This window comes from Daktulosphaira vitifoliae, unplaced genomic scaffold (assembly GCF_025091365.1).
Source record: "Daktulosphaira vitifoliae isolate Bord-2020 unplaced genomic scaffold, ASM2509136v1 Scaffold_1, whole genome shotgun sequence".
NCBI lineage: Eukaryota > Metazoa > Arthropoda > Insecta > Hemiptera > Phylloxeridae > Daktulosphaira > Daktulosphaira vitifoliae.
Genome location: NW_026099572.1, coordinates 3,846,745 through 3,850,863, shown reverse-complemented (window position 1 = coordinate 3,850,863; position 4,119 = coordinate 3,846,745). Strand labels below are relative to the sequence as shown.

At 25.8% G+C, this 4,119-nt stretch overlaps 1 protein-coding gene across 1 annotated transcript in view; it reads left to right on the top strand.

Annotated features, from left to right (window-relative positions):
* Positions 1-544: 544 nt before the first annotated feature.
* The window catches only part of LOC126896380 (uncharacterized), a 15,204-nt gene continuing 11,629 nt past the window's right edge, over positions 545-4,119 (top strand). Inside the window, exon 1 of the mRNA XM_050669103.1 lies at positions 545-763. The gene's annotated coding sequence lies outside the window, so the exon portion shown is untranslated. The remainder of the gene's footprint in view (positions 764-4,119) is intronic.

Genomic DNA, 4,119 nt, shown 5'->3' with positions numbered 1-4,119 from the left:
ACTACTAGTATGCATTGTATTTTCTTAATTCACATTGATCTTTTGTATTTTATAATGATTTGAAATAGGTGAAACTTGCTTTACAATTGTGATGTTTTTACAAAATTATTTGTTTTACGATCCAATTATAAAATTACAATTACTGATTTTATAAATAGTACAATTTTGTGAAATATAGAATTACATATTAAGATATTCAATGTTTACACGCAGACATGATGTAATTAAATATGTATAATATAAAAATATTAAATATGGTAAATGAATATTTCATTAACTCATTTAAATCATTAATGAAAGTTGTGCTTTCATATGATTTGTATATTTATAATAATTTATAAATTATGAATAATTTACGTATAAGTAATACAATGTGTCATATTTATTTGACTTAAAAATAGAGAAATTTTAAATATATACTGATATAAACATTTCTTTTTTTCTAATGATCATAAAACAATTTTAAAATTATATTAAATATTAACCTCCAGGGTCGAAAATAAAGATGATATGCTTAATGCAAATCATTGTGCATATTACGACAACTTCTTGCCTTTGAACTACGGTCAAATTTAATATAAAAAGCCATAATAAAGAGCATTCTGAGACAGATGCAGTCAGATATTCACAGAGGTACTCACTACGCTCGATCATTCCATACAACGAAATATATGCAAGAAGTGATCCGCCGTCAACACAGTTATATTTGTTCAAAGAAAAACACAACATCTATTTATTTAAGAGTATAGCAGAAAATATCAAGGTAGGAATCTAATAAATTCACCAAAAATAAATAAGGTTTAGAATTAAATATTATGAGTACATAGATTAAGTAGGCATATAGGAAAATCAAGTGATTATCAATAATAATAAATATACCAAATAAATTTAATAAATCGATAATGTTTGTACAGAGTTACTTGGTAGAGTTATATCGTTGATACGTGTCTATTTCAGGAGTTAGGTTGGAGGTTCATATGTATAGCCACCATACCACTCTGGGTAGACACACGAGGTGACTCAATCCCACCTATCATCGATAACCGTCAAAACTCGTGGCGTTATTGATATTTAAGAATCGACAATTAATTATGATAAATCCCATATTAATAAAATAAAGATCACTTTATTTTTCTATCATCTTCTATATTTCTTACAGACCCTCTTACTCATACCCCGAGTAATAATATTATTAATACAATAAAGTAGTGGATCAAATAAGAATCAAAATCCCGTCATATTCTATTTAACTTATTTATTTTAAGCAACTGTCAAAGTAGCTCCCCAAATTAATAACCCCTTTTATATTAATAATACAATAAATATATATTATTATTTTTCTTTTTTTGATTCACTACAATAATTTGTAATCAATTCAATATAACAATTATATAATATATAAGTTTATATTACTTATCTTTTGAATTACTAATCTGGATAAAATTAAGGAAATAGTTGATGTTGCTTTTATAATTATCTATCAATTTCTTAGAATTAACAATTATCTACAGATTTGCATCGAAGTGTTTCTTATGTTAGTGATTTTTATCTCTGTCAGATTAAATCTATACTGCACCCAACTATGCCACGTCCCCACTGTGCGGGGTTTTCTTTTTTGCCCATTAAATAGTTAAGTTTATTAAGTTATTTATATTATTTTAACAACGAACTAATTTTAATTTATAGACAAAATTTATTATTTATTATTATTTGATAATATATTTTTCAGATTATTAATGCCCTGTTTTTTTGATTTTGGAAGTATATTTTACCGATTAATATTTTCCCTATCAATGTATATTAGTGTGTATACATTTCCTACAAAATATTTTTCTCAAATATATTAGTCTTTCAAATACTATTCTCGGGAATAATAAATAATTTCCGAAGTAATACGGGTGTAAAAAATATTATTCCTATTAAATAACGATCATTAAAATATCATTCCTATTGTTTAGACCCTCACTGGACGGAACAATAAACTGTTTCACTGGATTATAAATTATTGCTATGGTAAGAGACAGATTAATAACAAGAATTGACAAAAAAAACTTTTTTATATGAAATAATGAAGCAATGACGACTATTTTATTCGAAAGAGCAAATTATAAAAGTAAAAAATTGTTCAAAAATTGTTTAACTTTAACAAACAATAGAAGAAAAAAACCCAGCACAGGGGGGTCGCGGCACAGTGGTGACGTGGCATAGTTGGATCAAGTATAATGATATCTGACAGTGATTAAAATCACTATTAAAAATAAACGCTTCGATGCAAATCTTTAGATAGTGTTTAATTTTAAAAAAATTGGTGTTTTATTCCAAAAGCTACTTGATCTGCTGGTTTCTTATTAATATCTCGATTAAGATAAAGTATGTCGAATGAAAAAGGGTTTATTAAAAAATATTATTTCTCATAAAAAAATTGTGTGGATCCATAAACTTTTCAATAAGTTATAGCATTATAAAGTTAAATATAATATGAATAATAAAATCGAGAATTTTCACACGAAAATAGCATTTGGTAGCCATTTTCGCCGTGAAGAAAAGTCCAGAGGTCAAATTTTTTTTTTTCAAATTAAAGTATATTACATTAGCTTTAATTTAAGATATATATAAAAGTGTCAGACCTTCCGGAACATTTTCAAAAGTTATGTTGAAAAAGTAAATTTTTTGTGAAAAAGTTGTCATTTTAAATCCCCCCCTGTGGGCAGGTTAAGTGTCAGATTTACAAAAAAAATATACCAAATGATAAGTAAAGACATCAAGCATCTATATAAAAAAGAATTATATTGATATGTTCATTTTTGAAAAAGTTAGAGCATTATTAAGTTAAAAATATAAAAAAAAATTATTTTACAAAAATCGTAATTTTTTATTAACTTTGATGTCAACTTTCACCACGAAGACAAGTCCAGAGGTCAAATTTTTTTTTTTCAAATTAAAGTATATTACATTAGCTTTAATTTAAGATATATATAAAAGTGTCAGACCTTCCGGAACATTTTCAAAAGTTAAGTTGAAAAAGTTAAACATTCTATATGCATTTTTTATATTTTAAGCCCCCCCATATATAGGGAAATAGTCTGATTTAAAAAACAAGTATATCTAATGAAAGATGTATATAAATACTACTTCGTATGAAAAAATTGTATTGATCCATACATTTTTTAAAAAGTTATAGCACTTTAAAGTAAAAAATGTAAATTATAAAATCGAAAATTTTCACACAAAAATAGCATTCGGTAGCCGTTTTCACCATGAAGACAAGTCCAGAGGTCAAATTTTTTTTTTTCAAATTAAAGTATATTACATTAGCTTTAATTTAAGATATATATAAAAGTGTCAGACCTTCCGGAACACTTTCAAAAGTTAAGTTGAAAAAGTTCTACTTTCTATATGCATTTTTTATATTTGAAGCCCCCCCATATATAGGGAAATAGTCTGATTTAAAAAAAAAGTATATCCAATGAAAGATGTATATAAATACTACTTCTCATGAAAAAATTGTATTGATCCATACATTTTTTAAAAAGTTATAGCACTTTAAAGTAAAAAATGTCAATTATAAAATCGAACATTTTCACACAAAAATAGCATTCGATAGCCGTTTTCACCATGAAGACAAGTCCAGAGGTCAATTTTTTTTTTTTCAAATTAAAGTGCATTACATTAGCTTTAATTAAAGATATATATAAAAGTGTCGGACTTTCCGGAACATTTTCAAAAGTTAAGTTGAAAAAGTTAATTTTTTGTGAAAAAGTTGTTATTTTAAATTCCCCCCTGTGGGCAGGTTAAGTGTCAAATTTACAAAAAAAATATACCAAATGATATGTAAAGATATCAAGCATCTATAAAAAAAAAAATTATATTGATATATTCATTTTTGAAAAAGTTACGGCAGTTTTTAGTAAAAAAATTGAAAAAATTTCGAAAATTAGCGATTTTTAAATTTTGTAATTTTTTTGGAGGTTTCCCCCATTTACGGGGAACGAGGGAAATTTTTTCAATTTTGAAGGGTAATGTCTTCGACTAGATACGATTTGTGATCTTTTGACGTATCGTTGAAAGAAATCCGTTCGGTGAGAGCTAAGAAAAAGTGGTAACAGACACAAAAAAAAA